Below are 24,968 nucleotides of genomic sequence, written 5' to 3'. Positions count from 1 at the left end.
CTCTTGACGTAATGAACTCTTGGTGGCCCAGCTGGAGATTCTGCAGGCCTGGAGAGCTGCTCTGCTGTCTGTGGACATGGAATGGGCTTTACACTCAGAAGTAGCTATAGCTTGATGTGTCAGGCTGAGCCGCTACCAGTAGATTGCTTCTTGTCATTGGCTTTTCTGACTTCACTCAAACCTTGCTGATTTCTAACAGTGACTATGCAGGTGGCTGCCCTGTGTCTTCCCTGTGTTCAGACGGGTCCCTGTGGAGTAGGGTCTACATCTTTTTTTTTTTTTCCTTTGGATACATCTTTGATTAGTGGGGCTGCTCAGGAAGGAGTCCAGAATCAGAATGTAAAAAGGCATATCCTTGCACACAGCAATTCCACCACGTGGGGTTTATCTTGAGGAGATGACCAGACAGGTGTGAAAGGATGAATGCACAAGATGCCCGTGACTGTGCTCTAGAATTCTGTAATTGGGGAAAATACTTATTGGGGTAAAAGTTAATTATGGTCTATGTACACATTGAAATACTGTGCAGCTACTAAAATGATGGAGCAGACAGACAGTATTGCCATGGAGCACTATTCCCAGTAGATTTAGTGGGAAGAAAATCAAGTTTGAGATGGGTTTATATAGTATAATACTACTGATCTAAAATTCCGTGTGTGTGTATATATCCATGCAGAGTGTGTTTCTGCATGAGTGTATTTGTGAATGTAGCACACGTATACACATACATACAGTTGACTACTTCCTCCTCCTAGAGATACTTTCTGCACCTGGCTTTCAGGACACTGCACTCTCTGGCTGCTCCTTTTCAGTCTCCCTTGCTTAGGTCCTTAGTCTCCCTGAGGGCTCAGGGCTCAGTTCTAGTCCTAGACCTCTGTTGTATCTGGCTTGCTCTGTTGGGTGTCTCAAACAGCCTTGTGGGTCATACCCTCTGTATGTTGTCAAACCCCAATTGATATCCAGGTTGGGCCTCTCCCTTGAACTTCAGACCCCTAAATCCAACTTCCTACTGAGGTCTCCACTTAAGTGTCTAACAGACAGTATGCCCAAAGCCAGGCTCCCAATCACCTGACCCCAAACTTGCTCCATCTAAAATTTTTCCTTGATTCAGGAAAAGGCAGCCATTTTCCAGTTGCTTAGGCCAAATTCATAGACTTCTCTCTCTCACACCCCACATAAATCTATCTACATATCATCTTGGCTCTACCTTCAAAATATTTCTAGAATCTAACTGCTTCTCACTGCTCCACTCCTACTACATGGGGCATTGAAGTCCCCTCCTGACTGCTCCTGCGTCCACCTGGCCCCTCTCCAGGACATTCTCAGCACAGCAGCTGCAGCCATCCTGATGTGATCTACTGTCCCGGGGTTGGTTCTCACTCCAGGCAGGAGCCTGAGCAGCACAGTGGTCAGCAAGGTTCTGCTCTGCCTAGCACCCCTCTGCCATCCCCTCCTCACCTGCTCTGCCGCTGCTCACACATCCAGGCACGTTCTTGCCTTAGTGCTCTTGGCCTTGCTATTTCTTCTCCCTGGAATGTTCTTCGCTGAGATAACCATACGATGTGTGCCCTCTTCTTTCGGGTCTTTATTTGAATATCACCTCAGTGAGGCCTGCCCTCCTTCCTCTTGGTGACTGTGCCCAACCCCTTCTCTCTTCTTCCCAGAGCTCCTTCCCACCTTCATTCTTCTCTGCAGTGCTTGTTACTGCCTAACACATCCCCATGTGTTTCTTACTATTATCTGTCTCCCTGTTAGAAAGGATGCTCCACGAGGGCAGATTCTCTCTGGTTTGTTTCCCTCTGTGTCCCCAGCACATAGAACAGTGCCTGGCACATCTTTTAAGCAGCGCCACTTGTGTGCCCCCTTTCTGGGGGCATTCTCCAGTGTCTTGGAAAGCTGTTCAGGCTGGAAATGCTCAGGATTAACAGCCCCTGGGAGCAGCTTCAACCAGTGGCACCTTGGGCATAAATACTCTTGCTCCCTCGGCCTCCAGGTGAGATGCTGCTATGGCACATGTTCTACACTGCTTCCCTGTGCATTATTTCTCTGTGTATAATTTCTCTATGGGATTAAGCGCCATCTACCTTCCAAAGCAGCAAACTTAATAATCACCAGCCGTAACCTCCAAGTCTTACCGCCCCGGTCCCCAATAGTACAGCAGCTGTGAACTTGATAGCCACCAGCCTTACCCTCCCTGTCTTACTTCCCTGCTCCCCATTACTGTTTGCTGCACCTCCCAGATGAATTTCTTGCTCTCCAGTCTTTATCTCAAAGGTGGCTTCTGGATGAATATAGATTAACACCATGCTCACAAATATATTTGAGAAAAGCTGGATGAATAATTATATACATAAAACAAAGATTACTAGAAATGCTCACCAGAGTGATATACTTAGGACCTTGGAAAGGTGAGATGTCAGATGCTTTTTAAACTACATATCTATACTTTGGCATTTTTACAATTAGCAAGTGTCACTTCTATAAAAGTAGTAAAGCTGTTTCTCACTCCCCCCCCACACACACACACATTCACATAACCTGAATCATGAGTAAACCAAGAATGAGACAAACCTCTTTCCTCCACAGAAACATAAAATCTCTGAGAAGATAAGGGAGGCTTCTTGGAAAACCCCCTGGGGCAGACTACAGTTAGGTCACTGCTCTTGTACTGAAGACCAGCCAGAGGGCTCCCCACAAAGGAGGGAAACTGAGCACACTTTCTCCAGCTCTCTTGGTGTACACATGTTTCGGGAGGTGTGAACCCCACACACAAGGCAAGCAGACAGAGTGCTACTGTCTGGTCAAGGGTTTGTTTGAAGAGCCATGATTATCCCCATCCGGTAGGCTGCCAGTGCTCCTCCTCTCTGTGAGAGACTGCTTTCTAATTATTCTCCCCTCTGAGGGTGTGCCAGGACACTGGCCGGGAGAAAGCCAAGTGGAAAGCAGTCTGTTCAATGATGAGGAGCCTGGGACTTGATGCCAAGGATCGAAACCAAGCAAACTTGTAATTTTCCATTGGCGAAAACATCTACACTTTCTCATTAGTGAGGTTTCTTCTCCACAACTGGCCTCCACAGCAATTGCCCCGAAGAAGCACCTCCTGTTTCCTTACTAAATTTACATGAAGCATACAGACAAACTAGAAAGACTGTGATGAGGCTTTCTGCAGATACCAGCAGAAGGTGCTGGGGGAAAAGCTGGGCCCTCCTGAGGGGAGATGCTGTCTACGGAAAGAACCTTGCAATAGAGTTCTTATTTGCATAATATTGAATGGAGGGAGATGCTAAATATGAGCCCAAAGCCACATAAGTGGCTTTTCATGTAATCCAGATTTTTTTAAAAATTCAGCCTATTTTTATTTTTATTGAACTTTTTCCGTCTATTATCTGTTAACCTCTGCTGTATGTACTTATTAAGTAAACCCAAACAGGTGAGTCCCAGCACAGCACAAGACTCTGTACTTAACAAGAATTCTAAACCAAACCCCAAATTCCTGAAGAGGCTCAAGACCCTCCCAATGTGTCAAGTTAAAATGGTAGGTTTTCATTTTGGAACATAAAGGAATTTTGAAGACCACATAATAGCCCTAGTTTGTTTTTAGACAGAGACAGTAAAGTGGTGTCTCATTAATTCAGACTGGTTTGGTAAATAAAGGGGCTTTGTGAATTAGTGAAAAATCTGGGTTTGAGATAGTGCCATTTTATAACTTTAGGTCTACCCAGTGGTCCTTATTAAATCTCAATTACTATGAATGAGCAGGTTTCTACTCTTAGGGAAACTTCTTTAATGAATAAGAATTATTTTAATTATGTATTATTTATTATTCAGTATCATTTAATTATTATGTATTATTTATTATTTAATATTTAGGTGATTTAAAAGTACTTGACCCCAAGAGAGTTGGCAACATCCGTCAACACAAAAACTTGTACATGAATGCTTATAGTAGAGTTATTTCTAATAAAAAAGGGGGAAACAACCCAAATGCCCATCAACTGATGAATGGATAAACAAAAAGAGGGATGTCTGTACAATGGAATATTATTCAGCCATGAAAAGGATTGAAGTGCTGACATGCTACAGCACAATGAACCTTGAAGACATTATGCTAAGTGCAAGAAGCCAGACACAAAACGTCACATATTGTGTGATCCCATTTATAGGAAATGTCTAACACTAAGGTCCAGGATTTGATCCCTATACTGCCCAGCCACCAAAAAAAAAAAAAAGTAAGAAAAGATATTTATATGAAATGTCCAGAAAACAGGTAAATCCTAGAGTCAAAAAGTAGATGAGTAGTTGCCAGGCATGGGGAAGGAGGGGATTAGGTAGTGCAGGGTTTCTTTTTGGGGTGATGGACATGTTCTGGAATTTGATAATGGTGAAGTTTGCACAACTCTGAATATACTCAAAACCACTGCACCTTGGGCTAGGTTAGGATTCCCCACAGCATAGTAACTGGGTCTCTAGGACAGACATCCAAAAAGGGAGCAGGAGCCAGCTGGAAGCCATATGGCCATTTTGTGTGTAGCCCTAGAAGCCACACAGTGTCACTTCCATGGCATTCTAATTGTTGAGGCTGCCACAAAGTCCCTCCCCGTTTCAAGAGGAGTGGAATAAACTCCACGTCCTGATGGGGAGTAGCAAGATTCTAGAAGGACATGTAGGACTGGGAATATTGCTCTGGCCATTTTGGAAAATACAGTCTCTCACAGACATCTTTCAGCTTTTACATATGTACAGCATCATTCTTTAAAATATATATACCTTTAATATTGAATAATACAAAGAAGGGGGAAAATGGTCTACCACTTCTGAGGTATTATGTATCTTTTTAAGATTATTTTTAAATAGGGCCGGCCCGTGGCTCACTCGGGAGAGTGCGGTGCTGGTAACACCAAGGCCACGGGTTCAGATCCCATATAGGGATGGCCAGTTAGCTCAATGGGTGAGCGTGGTGCTGACAACACCAAGCCAAGGGTTGAGATCCCCTTACCGGTCATCTTTTATAAAAAAAAAAAAAAAGATTATTTTTAAATAACCATGCTAAGAATAATTTATGTATCCTTCCAGAAAAAATGTCAGTGTTTTATATGCATATTGCTTTTTTTTAAAGACTATATTTTGGAGGATTTTTTGGTCCACTTTAGCATGCAGGATCGACCACATTCTTTTAAATGGTGACATAATTCCATTGTATGGCTGTCCTATAATGTGTTTAGCCAGACCCCTATTGAGAAACATTTGTTTTCCGGTTTGTTGCTATTGTAACCAATTCCGCAGGAAACATCCTTGGATTTTTTTTCTTTTCTTGGCATGCATTTGCAAGTATATTCGTATGTTAAATTTCTAGCAATGGAACTACCAGGAGAAGGGACATAAGCATTAAAAAATTCGAATATGCATTGACAAATTACCCGCAGGAAAGACTGATCCATTGTACACTCATATCAATGATTTATGAGTCTGCTCATAAATTTGCCCACAAGCTCATGCACACTTTGTATTATCAATATTTTTAATCGCTGTTCATCTGACAAGTAAAAATGATTTCTGTTTTGTGTTTGCATTTGTGTTTCATTAGTATGAGTGATATTGAGCATCCCTTCATCATGGAAGCCTCTAGACAGACAAGGTTCTACCCTGGACAGTAACCATTCATTGCTTCCAGTAATATTGTTTCACAATGGTATCAGCTGCAGAACCAGCCCAGAGCCCGCCCTGAGGTCCTATAATACACAGCTGGAATAAACATCCTGAAGAACTCAAACATGCAAATTCCCAGCTTGCTAGTTCAAGTGCTTGGTTATATGCCTGCCCAAATGGAATATACTGGAATACTTCAAAAAGTTCATGGAAAAATAGAATTAAAAGATAATACAAATCTTTCCATGAACTTTTTGAAGTACCCTTGTATAATAACACTTCAAGGCGGCAATCTTTTTAAAACCAGTCACCATGGGCTGAGCCCGTGGCGCACTCGGGAGAGTGCAGCGCTGGGAGCGCGGCGATGCTTCCGCCGCGGGTTCGGATCCTATATAGGAATGGCCGGTGCACTCACTGCCTGAGTACCGGACACGAAAAAGACAAAAAAAAATAAAATTAAATAAAATTAAAAAATAAATAAATAAATAAAACCAGTCACCATATTGACTAAGACCTCTCATAGACCAGACGCCATTCAGCTCTGGTTCAGTGACACTGTCCTCAGGCAGATTAATGTGAAAAACTAAGGGTATTTTTAAGAAAGTGCTAATTAAGTCGAGAAGATAGTTTCAGCAATAGAAATAGTCTCAATGCAGCTTCCATTTTAATCAACATAGCCTAATTATAATAAGCTGATGATTTCATTTCATCGGTGACTGGTTTTGGTACAGTTAATTGGGTCATTGGACAACATCCTTTTTGATAATCTTCTTGGCTAAAAATTGCCCCTCAGGGAGGAGGGTCTTTAGTTTTTATTCTGAGGACAAGCAGTGCATAGAGGAAGTAGAGCAGGGGCAAGGATGGAATATCTTTCTATTTTTCAGCTCTTCTAGCAAAGCAACGGTGGTGGGTGGTGTTGCCTAAGCTCCAATGTGGACACAAGTAATTTGTCACAAGTGCTGAATTTTGCTCTATTCTGAAATTTGTGAATGATTAGTTTATTCTAATGTAAATTAGGTGGCAGGAGAATATATTGAGTTATTGGTGTGTATGTGGGGGGGGGGGTTCCTGTATTCCTTCTAAGCAGGAAGCCAGCCTTGCCTCAGGGAGGTCTGGTTTGGGAGCTGAATGCAGAAGTTGTGTGTGTAGACCACCTGGCTTATGTTTTCTGGAAGCCTGGAGCCTGGGGAGAGATTGGAGATTAGTGGACCCCAGGCAATGCAGACTGGAATGTGCTTCCTGACAGCCTAGTGGCAGGTGGCAGGATGGCAGGACTTCTATGGAGAGGTGGTGTCTCTCAGGGGGTCAGAGCCTCTGCCTAGGATTCCCAGCTTCAGCCAAGATTCCCATGCCTAAGCTTGGAATGGAATCTGCCACAAGCCTCCTTCCCTGATGGGACACCCAGGCTGGAGCCCTGGGGATCAGTAGAGGCCTTGGTCTCAGGAGGAGTGGGCCTGTCCTTATTTTCCAAGTACCATGCAACCTCCTTGATTTTCATGCATTCCAGGGAAAGGGGGGCCCTTCCCCATCCTACTACCACCAGCGTAATTCTCCTACCAGCCCAGACGATGAGGGCTCCAAGCCCAAAGTAACTTGAAACAAAGAAAAAAAGGAATATGACAAGTCTCTCACACCTGAGTTTGGGGAGTAAGGTTCATACCTCACTTCAATTAGAATAAATTGAAGGTGCATCTTAGAACAAGGGCCTGCCCCCAACACTTGCATTCCAGGATGCGCTCTTGAGTGGGAGAGAAAGGGATGACATCACAGGACAGTTCCAGGGAAATTGCTTATGACCTCCCACAGAGTGTGCTGCTACCGAAAACCACCTGTCCTGCATCAATGCAGAAACAGAATTGGAAATCACTGCCTCAGAGGATGGGGAGAGAAATGTGGTAAGAGTTTCTTATGTTTCCTCAGTGGGGTCCACCTTACCATGAACTGAAAATGTCACCCTGGTCTGCAACCATGGTACATGATGAGCAGTAGGGGAGGTGACCCGTGAACGCGGGCCCCGTTCCCATCAGGCTGTGCACAGGATTCAGGCAAGTGAGCAAATAGAATCGAACGTGGGAGATTCCAAAACCACCTGAGCAATGAGTCTTCTCCAAGCATGAAGGCACTTGAAGGCCTTGCTCATTGCAGCAGCCAGCCCGGCCGGCCCGGCACCACAGGAAGAGTCAGTGGACTCTGTGCCTGTGCTCTCTGGCCTGTTCCTGCTTGCTTTGCCCTTGTGAAGGGCAAGAGACAGAAAATTCCATTCCCGGGAATGACGGCTGGCTTGGGAATGCTGGTGTCAGCACTCTGCCGAGGGTTAGGCCGTCAGCACAAGCAGACACCGTGTTAGGGCGAGCCCAAGAATGAGGAACGATCTGCTATATCTGTCCATGTGTTGTAGCCCCAGGGGATCAAGAAAGATGGGAGATGGGCAGGCTCTGAGCCTGAAGATGGATGAGTTCGGTTGTGTTTCCACGAGGCTCGAGACTTAACTAGACTTAGCTAACTTCTATGTGTTCCCTCTGAGGTTGCGCACATCACAGTTCACCTGGTAGTCTATGGTAGACTCAGCATTAGGCACAGAGTTGGTGCTTACTAAATGTTTCTGTGGAAGGGCATTGTACTTATTGAGTGCCAAGTGGGTGTAAGGCATCATGCCAGGTATAGAGGGAGGCTGCCAGGGCAAAGCTCCTGTCTCCAGGGAGCTTCCAATCAAGTGGGTCATAAGGTACCTGCCCACGTGATTCACACCCACCCAGGGGTGCAAAAGTGTTCTGTTTGACCCTCCGGGTTTTAAAATTTTATACCAACAGAAAACAAAAATTTAAAAAGCAAACCAAAATTTTATATCAACATTAAAAACTTGGCTACCATGTGTATAAAGAGAAAAGATGGTGCGTGTGTGTGTGTGTGTGTGTGTGTGTGTGTGTGTGTATCTGTGTTTGCATGTGTGTATAAAAGGCTGCAGAAGAAACGGACTTGTAATAGCTTCTTCAGATAGGGAAGTAGGGGCCAGGGATGTATGAGAGACTTATTGAAATGTTTTACAAGTTTTTTAATGTGTAAATGTAATAACTTTAAAAACAAACAAACAAAAAAAGGGATGGGGGATTCACATAAAAATCCAGATTTCTGCTTCTCTCGACAATGCAGAAGCTCTGGCAGTACTGGGAACATTTATTCTGGAAATAGCATTAAGTAACATTAAAGGAATTTAAGCTGAGAGCTGGCCTGAGATTTACATTTTGGAGAGAATATGTTGGCAGCAGAGTGGAGGAGCATTGCGTGAGCACAAGATCAGGGGCAGGTAGAACAGAGAGACGGTGTCTGCTGCAGTAATCAGGGGAAGGATGGGGAGGACCAAGCTGGGACAGTGGCAGGGAGACAGATGTCGGAGACATTAATGAAATAGAACTGATAGGTAGGTAACTGATTTGGAGAAGGAGAGTGGGAGAGGCCAGGTTCACTCCCAGGTTCTGCAAGGCCAACCACAGTAGGTGCCACAAGATCTTTAGACTGATCGAAGGGAAAGGGGGCTCAGGAGATTTCTGGGGCTCTGACAGCAGAATGCTGAAAGTGTACATCTTCTGTAACGCAAGGAAAGGCCCACATAGAAAATGGACTCGGGGATAATTCGCTCCTCTCCCCCATTCTAGGCACCAAGAGCGTCTCAGTGATTTCCCAGAGAAAATGGCCTCTGGAGAACTCGGCAGGGGAGAACTAGAATTTCAGACAGAGAAACTTAATGCTTGTGACTTAAGAAAACCAAGAAAAACCAATTGAAAAGTAGTTGAAATCATATTCCTTTAGGGAATGAATTTTCTTGGGTCTGTGTTCATCCTTTATGGCTTTATTAGTCATTGCTAAAGCCCTTTTGGGGTTAAAAGGCACCAGCAGGGTGCTGTTCCTGGAGGATTATCTCGATCTCGACAAGCCTTAAACAGCAACCCTGCCATGCTAACAAGCTAGGCTGCCCTGGCAACACCAGTGTCTAAGGGGAGGGGCGGGGGCCCTACCCCTGAGGTTTGAGGCAGGGAAGAAATGAACCAGCCTAGAGCTTCTGTGCTTCTCTTTTCCCTCGAGGTTTGCTTTAGCAATTTGGGGTCTTTCATGAAGGACAGAAAGAGGTCAGTTCCTTGAAGGCAGGAAGCAAGTTTTGACTACCTCTGCACTTGAGACAGCAGCCTTGACAATGTCTGATTACATTTTCTACTTGAATCAGAGTTGGAAATATTTTTTCTTTGAGACTTGATGGCCAGTTTAGTTATGTTGTGGGCACAGACTTAATCCACAATGAAAGAAAGATATTCAAAGTAAAATCAACCTAGTGTTAATTATTTAATAATAGCTAATGGTTATTGAACCAATCACTCAGCTAACTTAAATCTTTACATAAACCCACATAGGTAAATACTATTATCATTCCCATTTTACAGATGAGGAAACGGAGGCTTATAGACTAATATGCCCAAGGGCCTGTAACTAGTACGTGGAAAACCCAGGCTCCTCTGCAGTGAGTTTAGCCCCTAGACTTCATTGCTTTCAGGTCAGAGAAACAGGCTCTCTGGTGGCTCTAAACTGTGAGCCCAACAAAGAGTGTCTTCAAATTTGGGTTGATGTATAAACTTTATTTTTACCACAGCCAAGGCTGCACTGAGAATGCCACTTTTGGTGTGAATGTCATATTGTACGCTGGGCTGAGTGAGTGGGATGACATGATGTCACCCCCTCAGCAAAGACGGAGTAGCTATTTACTGACGGTTAGGAGACCTGAGTCAGAGTAGCAAAAACTCCTACCTAAACAGCTTTGCAGTCCCAGAAGAGCCCAAGAGAATGGTTTAGTGACCCCCGAGGGGTTTGGTCTGGCTCATGCAGTTGGTCTTTGCAGGCTTTATTTTCTTTAATATTAAACATGTTCAATTATGAAATATTTCAAACATACAGAAAATAATAAAGAAGATACCTAAATACCACTGAGATGAAACAGGTGATGGTATGTCCCCCTCTGTGCTGTAGCTTACTCTCTATCTCTTTAAAGAAACATAATGTTAGAAATACAGGTAAGACCAACCCTGTTCCTTCCCTGCCTCCTGCCCCAAAGGTAACAACTATCATGTGTACCATTCCCATGAAGATTTTTCTACTTTTTATTGTGGCATCATGTATGAGTAGTAAATTGTACAAATCTTAATCGTACAGCTTGAAGAAGTTTTACTTATGCTATTGCTGGGTGGTGAATGTTTACATATGATACACCTAAAACAAGATATAGGTCAAGATAGGGAACAGTCTAGCCTCTCAGAGGGCTCCTTTGCCTCGCATTTCCAAAAGAAGTGGATGGAGTTACCGACCTTTAAAAGTTCAAAAATCTGGAGATTTAATGTGAAAATCCAAATTTCTGGCTTCTCTTGAAATCTTGGAAAATCTAACCACATTAAGGTCACATTCTAGCACAGGGACAGAGTGGCAGCTGCCTGCTATGGACAAGGCAGGAGCTCCCAGTTCTCCCACTGCTCACATGATGCTCCGGTGTTCTCTCCAGCCCACTACATTCTCTTACAGAACCACAAAGGTGCCGCCATACTGGCAATATTTCAAGAGCTGCAAATATAAGCAGGTTGAGAACAATTGCCTTAACTATCTTAAGAAAGGCTGAGTTTGAGAAAAAGTGTCCTCCTCCCCACCTGCTGGGTGACTTAGGAAGCTGCTGACAATGCCTTAGAGCGAAAAGGGAGCATGTTCTCTAGGTCTCTGCTACTCAAAGTGTGGTCCTTGCACCAGCAGCAGGAACAGAACCCAGGTGCTTGTTAGAAATGCAAAATCTCAGTTCCTTCCCCAGATATATGTATTAGTTTGCTAGGGCTGCCATAACAAAGTACCACAAACTAGGTGACTTAAACAACAGAAATTAATTTTTTCACAGTTCTGGAGACTGGAAGTCCAAGATCAAGGTGTCAGCAGAGTTGGTTTCTTCTGAGGCCTCTCTCCTTGGCTTGTAGATGGTCGTCTTCTCCCTGTGTCTTCACGTGCTCTTCCTTCTGTGCGTGTCTGTGTCCTCATCCCCTCTTCTTATAAGAACACCAGTCACACTGGATGAGGGCCCCAGCTTTATGTCCTCATTTAACCTTAATTACCTTTTTAAAGACGCTGTCTCTGAATACAGTCACATTCTACTTAGGGTTAGACTTCAACATATGAATTTTGAGAGGACACTGTTTGACCCATAACACCTGTTAAATCAGGATTTATATTTAACAAGATGCCCAAGGGACTTTTACGCACTTTTAAAGTCGTATGGGGCCGGCCCGTGGCTCACTCGGGGGAGTGCGGTGCTGATAACACCAAGGCCCCGGGTTCGGATCCCATATACGGATGGCCGGTTTGCTCACTGGCTGAGCGTGGTGCTGCCAACACCAAGTCAAGGGTTAAGATCCCCTTACCGGTCATCTTATAAAAAATTTTAAAAAATAAATAAATAAATGAAGTCGTAGATGCACTGCCCAGGCCCGCTCCCTAGTGGATAAAACACCCGTGGGTCTGCCTGGGGGCAGGGAGGAGGGGAAGGAGAGGGCCACAGTGATTCCTTTAGATGAACTTTCTCTCCATTCCATAAGCCTGATAGAGTGGGAATACCAGGAAACTTGAGGTCGATTCCCTCTTGAGGAATCTCATGGAGAAGCAGGGACCTTCTGCACTTTTGGGAATCTGAGAAGGTAAGGTTGATAGGTGAGGACTGATGAGCCAAACTGATATGAATCTGGCCCAGGGGAGTTAAGAAACTGTTTTCCTTCTGAAAACAGGTTGGAATGCTGGAAATGTGGCGCTTTTAGTAAAGAGCTCATTTTTACCTGGTCACCCCTGCAGGCTTCCTCTATCAAGGTGCGAAGCAAGTCTCTGGGATGTCCTGGGATGGGGACCGGGAAGATACCACACCGCATTCCTCTGCACTCTGCACGAGTTCATTTTCCACCTCTGTCATAAGCCCGCTGCTACAGTGACAGTTGCCAGAGATACCCCTAAGTAGGACTGAAGCTAATCCCCACCTATACTGTCCACCATATGGTGCAGGCCAGAGATTTTCAAGCTGTGTCCTATAAAACTATAAGGTGCTTCTAGGGTTTCACAAACATTTGATTCAAATATCAACTAAAATATTTTTAATTCATTTTTTAAATGACAAAGAATGTATATGCTTGTAAGAAATATCAAACTGTTTACACAGTATCACATATGTGCTAAAAAGCAAATATCCAAATTCTGGTCTGACAGAATAGAGTGATTTGGAGAATGCTAACCGTTCCTGCAAATAGTAATTATGAGCTCTGGACAAAAACAAAAATGAAAAAACCTGTTTGATGCCTCTGGAGAGCAACCAGTCAGTAAAGGAAGGGGACTTGATCCTTGAAAGAAGGGAAGCACTCTGGGTGAAATCCACACTTACATGGCTTTTCCTATAAGGCAGTCATTGTCCATTGTTTTTTTGTTTGTTTGTTCATTTAATTTTATTTTGTCGATATACAATGTGGTTGATTATTGTGGCCCATTACCAAAACCTCCCTCCCTCTTCCCTCTCCCCCCTCCCACGCAACAATGTCCTTTCTGTTTGCTTGTCATGTCAACTTCAAGGAATAGTTATTGTTATGTCTTCTTCTCCCCCCCGGTTTTTTTTTTTCTTTTGTGTGTGTGTGTGTGTGTGTGTGTGTGTGTGTGTGTGTGTGTGTGTGAATTTATTTATTTTTATCTCCCACCAATAAGTGAGAACATGTGGTATTTCTCTTTCTGTGCCTGACTCGTTTCACTTAATATAATTCTCTCAAGGTCTATCCACGTTGTTGCAAATGGCAGTATTTCATTCTTTTTTATAGCTGAGTAGTATTCCATTGTGTAGATGTACCACATTTTCCGTATCCACTCATCTGATGATGGACATTTGGGCTGGTTCCAACTCTTGGCTATTGTAAAGAGTGCTGCGATGAACATTGGGGAACAGGTATACCTTCGACTTGATGATTTCCATTCCTCTGGGTATATTCCCAGCAGTGGGATAGCTGGGTCATATGGTAGATCTATCTGCAATTGTTTGAGGAACCTCCATACCATTTTCCATAGAGGCTGCACCATTTTGCAGTCCCACCAACAATGTATGAGAGTTCCTTTTTCTCCGCAACCTTGCCAGCATTTATCATTCAGAGTCTTTTGGATTTTAGCCATCCTAACTGGGGTGAGATGGTATCTCAGTGTAGTTTTGATTTGCATTTCCTGGATGCTGAGTGATGTTGAGCATTTTTTCATATGTCTGTTGGCCATTTGTATATCTTCCTTAGAGAAATGCCTACTTAGCTCTTTTGCCCATTTTTTAATTGGGTTGCTTGTTTTCTTCTTGTAAAGTTGTTTGAGTTCCTTATATATTCTGGATATTAATCCTTTGTCAGATGTATATTTTGCAAATATTTTCTCCCACTCTGTTGGTTGTCTTTTAACTCTGTTAATTGTTTCTTTTGCTGTGCAGAAGGTCTTTAATTTGATATAATCCCACTTGTTTATTTTTCCTTTGGTTGCCCATGCTTTGGGGGTCGTATTCATTAAGTCTGTGTCCAGTCCTACTTTCTGAAGTGTTTCTCCTATGTTTTCTTTAAGAAGTTTTATTGTTTCAGGGTGTATATTTAATTCTTTAATCCATTTTGAGTTGACTTTAGTGTATGGTGAAAGGTATGGGTCTAGTTTCATTCTCCTGCATATTGATATCCAGTTCTCCCAGCACCATTTGCTGAAGAGGCAGTCTCTTCCCCAGTGTATAGGCTTGGTGCCTTTGTCAAAGATCAGATGGCTGTAGGTGTGTGGGTTGATTTCTGGATTCTCTTTTCTATTCCATTGGTCAGTGTGTCTGTTTTTATGCCAGTACCATACTGCTTTGGTTATTATAGCTTTGTAGTATAGTTTAAAGTCAGGTAGTGTTATGCCTCCAGCTTTATTTTTTTTTTGCTCAGCATTGCTTTGGCTATGCGTGGTCTTTTGTTATTCCATATAAATGTCTGGATAGTTCTTTCCATTTCTGAGAAAAATGTCATTGGAATTTTGATGGGGATTGCATTGAATTTGTATATCACTTTGGGTAGTATGGACATTTTCACTATGTTGATTCTTCCAATCCAAGAGCATGGGATATCTTTCCATCTTCTTGTATACTCTCTAATTTCTCTCAGCAGTGGTTTGTAGTTCTCATTATAGAGATTTTTCACCTCCTTGGTTAACTCAATTCCTAAGTATTTTATTTTTTTGGTGGCTATTGTAAATGCGCAGGATTTCTTGATTCCTCTTTCTGCATGTTCACTATTGGAGAATAGAAATGCTATTGAATTTTGTGTGTTGATTTTGTATCATGCTACTGTGCTGAAATCATTTATCAACTCCAAGAGTTTTTGTGTAGAGGCTTTAGGCTGTTCGATATATAGGATCATGTCATCTGCAAACTGGGACAGTTTGACTTCATCTTTTCCAATCTGGATGCCCTTTATTTCCTTCTCTTCTCTGATTGCTCTGGCTAGTACTTCCAACACTATGTTGGATAGGAGTGGTGAGAGTGGTCATCCTTGTCTAGTTCCTGTTCTTAAAGGAAAAGCTTTCAGCTTTTCCCCATTCAGGATGATATTGGCAGTAGGTTTATCATATATGGCTTTAATTATGTTGAGATACTTTCCATCTATACCTAACTTATAGAGGGTCTTGGTCATGAATGAATGTTGAATTTTATCAAATGCTTTTTCAGCATCTATAGAGATGATCATATGGTCCTTGTGTTTGATTTTATTAATATGGTGTATCACATTTATTGATTTGCGTATGTTGAACCAACCTTGCATCCCTGGGATGAATCCCACTTGATCACAGTGAATAATTTTACGTATGTGTTGCTGTATTCTGTTTGCTAGTATTTTAGCGAGGATTTTTGCATCTATATTCATCAAGGATATCAGCCTGTAGTTTTCTTTTTTGGTTATATCTTTACCTGGTTTTGGTATCAGGATGATGTTTGCTTCATAGAATGAGTTTGGGAGATTTGCGTCTGTTTCAGTCTTTTGGAATAGTTTGTAAAGAATCGGTGTCAATGCCTCTTTGAATGTTTGGTAAAATTCTGCTGTGAATCCATCTGGTCCTGGGCTTTTCTTTGTTGGGAGCCTTCTGATAACAGCTTCAATCTCCTTTATTGTTATTGGTCTGTTCAGATTTTCTACGTCTTCATGGTTCAGTTTTGGAAGCTTGTGTGTGTCCAGAAATTTATCCATTTCCTCCAGATTTTCAAATTTGTTGGCGTATAGTTGTTTATAGTAGTCTCGAATGATTCCTTGTATTTCAGATGAATCAGTTGTAATATCACCTTTTTCATTTCTAACTTTTGTTATTTGAATCTTCTCTCTTCTTTTTTTTTGTTAGCCATGCTAATGGTTTGTCAATTTTATTTATCTTTTCAAAAAACCAAGTTTTTGATTCATTGATCTTTTGTATTGTTTTTTGGTTTTCAATTTCATTCAGTTCTGCTCTGATCTTAATGATTTCTTTCCGTCTGTTAACTTTAGGTTTGGATTGTTCCTTTTTTTCTAGTTCTTTAAGGTGAAGTATTAGGTTGTTCACTTGCCATCTCTCCATTCTTCTGAGGTGAGCATTTAATGCAATAAATTTCCCCCTTAGCACTGCTTTTGCAGTATCCCACAGGTTTTGGTATGATGTATCATTATTTTCATTAGTTTCAATAAATTTTTTGATTTCCTGCTTGATTTCTTCTTGGACCCATATGTCATTAAGTAGAATGCTGTTTATTTCCACGTGTTTGTATAGTTACCAGAATTTCATTTGTTATTGATTTCTAATTTTAATCCATTGTGGTCTGAGAAAAAACATGGGATAATTCCAATTTTTTTGAATTTGTTGAGACTTGATTTGTGACCTAATATGTGATCTATCCTGGAGAATGATCCATGTGCTGATGAGAAGAATGAATATTCCAAGGTTGTTGGATGGAATGTTCTGTAGATATCTGCCAAGTCCAATTGGTCTAGAGTATTGTTCAGATCTTGTGTTTCTCTGCTGATTCTTTGCCTAGATGATCTGTCCAATATTGACACTGGGGTGTTCAGGTCCCCTGCTATTATGGTATTATTGTGTATTTCCTTCTTTAGGTCTAATAGAGTTTGTTTTATAAATCTGGCTGCTCCAACATTGGGTGCGTATATATTTATGATTGTTATGTCTTCTTGATGGATCAATCCTTTTATCATTATGTAGTGTCCCTCATTGTCTCTTTTTATGGTTTTTAGTTTAAAGTCTATTTTATCAGATATAAGAATAGCTACTCCAGCTCGTTTTTCTTTTCTGTTTGCATGGTAAATCTTTTTCCATCCTTTCACTCTTAGTCTATGTGAGTCTTTATCGGTGAGGTGGGGCTCTTGAAGGCAGCATATAGTTGGGTTCTCCTTTTTGATCCAGTCAGCCAGTCTGTGTCTTTTGATTGGGGAATTTAAGCCTTTTACATTAAGAGTTGTTATTGAAAAGTGTTGATTTATTCCTAGCATTTTATTGATTATTGTTTGGCTGTCTTAGGTGTCTTTTGTTCCTTGCTTTCTGATTTACTGTTTGGTTTCTACGTTTGTTGGTTCCTTAGGTTGTAGATAGCCTTTTTGTTTGTTTGTTTTCTCTTCATGAATGCCATTTTTATTCTACTAGTGGGTTTTGAATTTTCTTGGGTTTTTATGGCAGTGGTAGTTATTTTTCAGGAAGCAAACCCAGTACTCCCTTGAGAATTTCTTGTAAGGGTGGTCATGTGGTGGTGAACTCCCACAGTTTTTGTTTGTTTGAGAAATATACTATTTGCCCTTCATTTCGGAAGGATAGCCTTGCAGGGTAGAGTATTCTTGGCTGTCAATCTCTGTCTTTTAGTATTTTGAATATATCATCCCATTTCTTTCTGGCTTTTAGGGTTAGCCTGATTGGGGCTCCCTTATAGGCGATTTGATGCTTCTCTCTTGCAGCTTTTAAGAGTCTCTCTTTGTCTTTGAGTTTTGGCAGTTTGACTATAACATGTCTTGGAGAAGACCTTTTTCGGTTGAATACGTTTGGAGATGGTTGAGCTTCCTGGATCTGAAGATCTGTGATTTTTCCTATACCTGGGAAGTTTTCTGCCACTATTTTGTTGAATATGTTTTCAATGCAATCTCCTTTTTCCTCCCCTTCTGGAATACCCATGACTCAGATATTTGAGCACTTAAGGTTGTCTGATATCTCTCTCAGATTTTCTTCAATGCCTTTTATTCTTTTTTCTTTTTTCTTTTTTTCTTTTCTTTTTTTTTTTTTTTGTCTGCTTGTGTTATTTCAAACAGCCCATCTTCAAGTTCAGAGGTTCTCTCTTCAACTTCCGCAAGCCTGCTGGTTAAACTCTCTGTTGTGTTTTTTATTTCACTGAATAACTTCTTCAGTTCTGCAAGTTCTGCTACATTTTTTTCAGGGCATTGATTTCCTTGTACATTTCTTATTTCAGGTCCTTTATACTTTTCCTCATTTCATCATGATGTCTCGCTGAGTTTCCTTGTATCTCACTCGGTTTCCTTAGAATTATCACTCGAAATTCCTTGTCAGTCATTTCAAGGGCTTCTTGTTCTATAGGATCTAGAGCTTGAGAGTTATTACACTTTGGTGGTGTACTTTCTTGATTTTTCATATTTCTGGTATCTTTTCTTTAATGTTTATTCATTGTGGCAGGGGGTTTCACAGTCCACAGGTTTGACACTATTGACTGACTAAGATGTTGCTGTGGTTGCCAATTTGGTATGGCTACCTCAGTGACTGCTCAGTTGGCCACATAGTGCCTTGTGTTTGTGGTTGCCTCGGGTCTTGGGCCTCTCTGGGGAGCCACCTCTCTGGTCAGCTTGGACTCGGTCAGGCTGCTGGATCATGGGGTGGTACCGCAGGGTGTGTGTGGTCTCTGCTGAGCTTCCACCTCCCGTGCTGGACTTCTGCCTGTTCCATGCACTCTGGGCCGGGCTGCTGGGATGTGCGGAGGCACCGCAGAGCGTGTGGTCTCTGGGGAGCTTCCCCTTCTCATGCTGGGTGTCTCCCTGCTCTGTGCGCGCTAGGCCGGGCTTGGGATGGAGCCGGGTGGCAGTGGTAAAGCCTACCTGCTGCTGGATTGTGTGGTGGCGGCCCCCCCCACAGGGTGTTTGGACTCTACAGAGCTTCTATCTCCCCTGCTGGACGTCTCTGTGCTCCGTACACATTGGGCCAGGCTGCTGGATCAGGCAGCAGCAGTGTGGTCCCCATGGAGTTCCCACGTCCCCTGCTGGACATCTCCCTGCTCCGAGCGCACTAGGCCAGGCTGGGAATAGAGCCGGGTGCCTGCAGTGAAGCCTACCTGCTGGATCATGCAGTGGCGGCCCCATAAGGTGTGTGGTTTCTGCAGAGCCTCCACCTCCCCTGCCAGACGTCTCCCCACTCTGTGCGCACTGGGCTAGGCTGGGAATGGAGCCAGGTGGTGGCGGTGAAGCCTATCTGCCGGACTGTGCAACGGTGGCCCCGCAGGGCATGTGGTCTCCGCGGAGCTTCTGCCTCCCCCGCTGGATGTCTCCCCGTTCCATATGCACTTGATGTTATGTTTTTATAGTTTAAATTGGTTGATTTGTGGGAGAGAGTGATGCTAGGGACCATCTATTTCGCCATCTTGACCAGAAGTCATCCATTGTTAATGTACGTTACAATCTCTGGAGAGCTGGTCATAACAGAGATCACTGCAGTCCACCTCCAGGGTTTCTGATTCACTGGGTCTGGGGTGGGGCCTAAAAATGTGCATTTCTAACAAGTTCCCAGGTGCTGCTAATATTGTTAGTCCAAGGACCACACTCTGAGAACCACAGTCAGCTTGCACAGGATAGGGGTTGTGGAGGGACTAGAACTAAAGCAGAAAGTCACAAGTTTATTGGCCTGCTAATTCCAAGGAGTTTGCAAGTGCAGTGGCTGGAAGGTGAGGGAAAACTTTGGGAAAGGACAAAGTCACAGAGCTGGAAGCCCCCAAATATGTGTATATATTCTCCTCACATCCTTGGCCAACCCTGTAGTGTATTTGTGCAAGTGAGACTGTGAGAGTCCAAGCAGAAAACCGCAGCTGTCTGCTGAAAGAGGTGAGCAGAGATCTCAGCAGGTGCCCATCACAGGTAGGGTTTGGAGTTGAAAGCCTCACCAAGTCAGAGGGGTTTGGCAAATAGCTTGAGCTTTCCACTGAAACCATGAAGGGCCACACTTGAAGAGTAAAGACTGAATCCTTGACTAAGGCATTCACCCTAGCACTAGGGGTAAAACTCAAATAGACCCATCCTAGCAAAACCTAAAAACAAGCCTTAATGAAAGTGATGTGATCCACCAGGAATTTAACTGCCTGCTGCAAGAAAATGCTCTTCAGAGGAACATAGCAGAGTCAGTTTCTGTATCATATCATTCGCAATGTTTGCTATATAAAAACTACTAGATATGCGAAGAAAAAAAATGTGACCCGTAATCAAGATACATGCAAGTTAATAGACTCACAATGTTAGAAGTGGCAAAGAACTTTAAAATAACTTTGATAAATATATTAAAGAGTTTCTTTAAAAGATGCATTTGTGGGTGAAGAGATGAAAAATCCAGGAGAGATCTGCAAACTGTGAAAAAGAACTAAATGGAAATCCTAGACCCGAAAAACACAATATCTGAAAAGCAAATCTCTGTCTTCACATCCTCACTCCCAGTCCAACTCTCTACCCCAGAGTTAAACATCTGCGGTAGGATTCTCTGGTTGTAAATGATAAATATCTAACTCGAACTAGCTTACGCCAAGGCGGAGAGGGGGAGGGAAGGCTACATAACCAAACTGCAAGGAGGGACACAGTGGAGCTGTTTGAGGATCACTGGCCCTAGGGATTCCAATACCATGAAGACGGTCTTGCTCATCACTCTGCCTCTCTCTGAGAACTGGCTGCATACTCTGCTCTCTCACTGTGAACAGGATCCTCTGTGCGGGAAGAGAGATGGCTGAGCTCAGCTCTGGACTCATAGCTTCACAGCTCTGAGGGAATAGGTTCTCTTCCCATAGCACCAATTAAAAAATCCCAGGAGGGCCGGCCCGTGGCTCACTCGGGAGAGTGTGGTACTGATAACACCAAGGACACAGGTTCGGATTCTATATAGGGATGGCCGGTTAGCTCACTGGGTGAACATGGTGCTGACAACACCAAGTTAAGGGTTAAGATCCCCTTACTGGTCATCTTTAAATAAAGAAATAATAAAATAAAATAATTTTTTTAATTTAAAAAATAAAGAAAAATCCCAGCAAAGGTGTCTGGTTAGTCCAGTGTGGGTTCTGTTTTCTCCATGGACCAAGCACAATGGCCAGGGTAGGGGTATTACTAATGGCTTGGATCAGATGCCCAACTCCAACCAATCATTATGGCCAGGGAAGCAGCTCCCATTTGGTAGGGGAATGACTCTTCAAAAGGAGAGAGGCAGCTTATATGTGGTAAAGAGAACTATTGTGGGCCGGACGGCCACCTCAATTTGTGCTTACACCATTATCTGTTAGGTGTGAATCTTTCCACATCATTTGTATATGTACAGTATTGTACAGTATCTAACTGTGGGCTCCTCTCAAAGCAGTCCCATGTCAATGATTGGGCTGTAAATAATCTGTGGGGATGTGATCTGAAGAAACATGGTGAGGGAGTGGGGAAATGAGATAGGAAAGGGAGAAAGCCAATGAAGGTGTGTTGACGAGCAAGCTAGCACTTTGGTCACCTGCAGTTCAATCCCACTGTGACCCTTGAGAGACTGTGCAGAACAAACATCAGAATTGTCCTACCAAGAGACGAGGAAGGTGGGAAATGTATCCACCAACTTCAGTTCATCATTGGTGGAGGGTTGCTCCTAGGGGCCATGGCTTCCAGAGCACACTCCTACAGCCAGAGAAAACTCTCAGACAGACACAGGTTCCTGAGGGCAGAGGCCCATTGCCCAAGGAAACTCCACTAAAGCTGCAAGTCTCTCGGGTGGGTTGAGGGGAAATGGGCACTGACAACACCTGATACACATCTCTAAATCTCTTTACACACACAGGATCCTGTTACACGTTATTCTGTAAAAAATAATTTTTTTAAACTATACATGTTTGAACTATGTTTAAAACTCAACAATACCCACAACCAAATGTGTTGTAATTCCAAATAGGAACACGTTGGAGACCACAGGGCTAAATGCACTCATTGTAGTTCAGTAGTCCTGCAAGAACTAGTTTAAATGCTATACTTCTCATTGAGGCTATTCTACTGTAGCTATTGGATAGGAGTGCCTGAATAACTCATTAATTATATTAACATATTAATGTAATATTTTCTTGAAGTGAACTCAATTACCCTTAAAACTAAAAATGGCTTTCACTGGTGAAAGTGGGACATTTAAGAAGAAAATTTGATGATATGTATGATGAATTTGATCAAGACCAAGGTATCAAATATCCTCCCTCACACCAATTCTTCAAAATATCAGCTTCACTGACAATAGCTTATGAAGCAATGTGCCAAAAATGCTCATGCAAAGCTGCTGAAAGACAAGAGAGAATAATGATATTAGCTGTTTTGGAGAGTCACCTTTTATGGCAATAAAAATTACCCAAGTCCTCAATGTTTTGTGTAGTAAATTTTGCAAATTAGTTTTATAGACCCTGCCAAGTTGCAATGCCATTTTGAGACTAAACACAGTGGAGCATGAAAACAAGTTTTTCCATTTCTATCCATGGAAAATGAACAGCTTAATATTTTTGAAAAAACATATGCAAAGAAGCCTGGCAGTAAAAATGCACTTACAAGCACTGCACATAAATAACACATTGCACATGAAGGAGAACATACTATTACGGAAAAAGCTTAGGAAACCTCAAGCTATATTAATAGGACCCATTAGTCATCAGACAACAAAAACATCAAATGGGCAGGTTGCTATGAAAGAGCAACAAGAACCTCTGGCTGATAATTCGGCCCAGAGGGGAATATGCACATATGCAGATCTCACTAGAAATGCAAGTTCCCTGAGGGCAGGGTTTTGGTCTACCTTATTCACAGAGTAGGTACTCAATAGTTGTTAAATTAATGATTGAATCCAACTTGCTTGATGTTTGAAGATTAAAGTTATGTTCTATCTTTACAGTTCAGCAGGACCCAATCACAGATGGTGCTTATTTTAGTAAAGAATCATCACATTATCATCATCATGGTAACATTTACTGAGGATTTACCATGTGCCTACGCTGTGTTGACCATTTTACACGATTATCTCAAGTTTATCTGACAATGACTCCAGAAGGTAAGCATTATTATCTCCATTTTGTAGACAAACTGAAGTTTAGAAAAGTTAAGCAACTTGCCAAGATAGCACAGAGTAATGGTAGGGTAGGAATTCAAACCCAGACGGTCTGAACCCAGAGCCCGTACACCTTTTCCCACTACATTCCTCTGCCGCTTCTGTGTTCAGACAAGCTATTAAGAGGAAGATTTTTTTTTTTAATCACATAGTGAAATGTTGGCAAAAATGTGGTGGTGATGTATAAATGGTGAGAAACAATGACTGGGGAAAATGAGGGCTGTGACTTGTATTAAGTAGCACCTGCACTAGGCAGGGTTAAACCGCATTATATGATGCACACCTCAGACCCTAGCCACTGTGAAGAAGACAGCATCTTAGAATGCACTAGACACAGCATTTCAGTGATGCTGAAGTGCAGTATTCACATCACAGACTTTTCAGGTGATTTAGGGTTACTGTAATAATATGGGCTGTGAGATCCAGAATTAACTTTTTACTTTTTGGGCCAAACCGAAATGCTGGTATGACCATTTCAAGTGAGAAAAGAAATTACTACAAAAAGTTACTTTCTATCTGGTCCAAAAACCACAAAATCAGGGTCCGCCCGTGGCTCACTTGGGAGAGTGTGGTGCTGACAACACCAAGTCAAGGGTTAACATTCCCTTACCAGTCATCTTTAAAAAAAAAAAAAAAAAAAAAAAAAAAAAAAAAATCACATTATTAGCTAAATATTTCTTTTATTTAAATCAGTTAAATTTAAATTGAATGCCCAGCTGATATTTGTACAAACCCCAGCAGGCTGAAGTTGCACTGCAGTATTGAAATTTTATTGTATTAACAGTTTTAAGATAAAGTGTTGGCAACAGATTCAAAACTAATTCTGGACTCCATACTAAAAAATAATAATTCTGATTTGAAATTTTGCAAGGTATCTGACACGTTAAGACTCTGATGTCCAGGGCCGAGCCTGTGGCGCACTCGGGAGAGTGCAGCGCTGGGAGCGCAGCAACGCTCCTGCCGCGGGTTCGGATCCTATATAGGAATGGCCAGTGCACTCACTGGCTGAGTGCCGGTCACGAAAAAGACAGAAAAAGAAAAAAAGACTCTGATGTCCAGTTTTTAAAATGGCATTATTGAACATCTCATAAGGTTACAAAGTGTATCTGAAAGGTATTTTTTTGGTGAACGATGAAGGTAAAAACTAGCAGAGGAACCCTTCATTGACCCCCTTGAAATGAAATCAATTTAAGAACATGAGTAGTGGTTAGGTATTATTAGTAATATAACTTTGAAAGAGAAAATTTGTATTACTTAGAAGTTTCTGGATAAGTTTCATTGAAGAGTGTCAGAAGACTGCTTAAAGACTGCTACTGTTTGCAAGGACTTCTTCATGCAAATCAAGAGTTATTTGATGCTGTGCACCTATAACGAAATATGGAGCTAGGTTGCCGACGCTAATATAAACCTGGAAATGACATCCACAACCACCAGCTTCTGATTTCTATGATCAGATCACATTCATTGTCCCCACTGATTGATTTTATATTTTCATTTTTAATAAACTATTTAAGTTTTTTTTGTGTGTGTCTTTTTTGTGACCGGTACTCAGCCAGTGAGTGCACCGGCCATTCCCATATAGGATCCGAACCCGTGGGGGGAGCGTCGCCACGCTCCCAGCGCGGCACTCTCCCGAGTGCGCCACGGGCTCCGCCCTTTAATAAACTATTTAAAAATCATGAATATTTCAAACAGTTCACAATACAGAGAGCAATATAAAAAAATAAGTTTTCAACACCTAGTTTTAACATATATTAACATTTTACCGCATTCAATTCCTTTGTAAAGGACATATTATACTACAATTACAGAATCTTTCTGCTCCTCTTTCTCACCAGGGGTAACAACTACCTTAAATTTAGTGTGTCCTTCCTGTCCATTTTAATACTTTTACCACAGAT

The 24,968-nt window shown here is 42.3% G+C and overlaps 1 long non-coding RNA gene across 1 annotated transcript in view; it reads right to left on the bottom strand.

Annotated features, from left to right (window-relative positions):
- The window catches only part of LOC134381952 (uncharacterized), a 40,267-nt gene that overhangs the window by 2,579 nt on the left and 12,720 nt on the right, over positions 1-24,968 (bottom strand). The gene's annotated exons all lie outside the window — the stretch shown is intronic.

This window comes from Cynocephalus volans, chromosome 7, assembly GCF_027409185.1.
Source record: "Cynocephalus volans isolate mCynVol1 chromosome 7, mCynVol1.pri, whole genome shotgun sequence".
Taxonomy (NCBI): Eukaryota; Metazoa; Chordata; class Mammalia; order Dermoptera; family Cynocephalidae; genus Cynocephalus; species Cynocephalus volans.
This window is presented reverse-complemented; position numbering and strand designations above follow the sequence as displayed.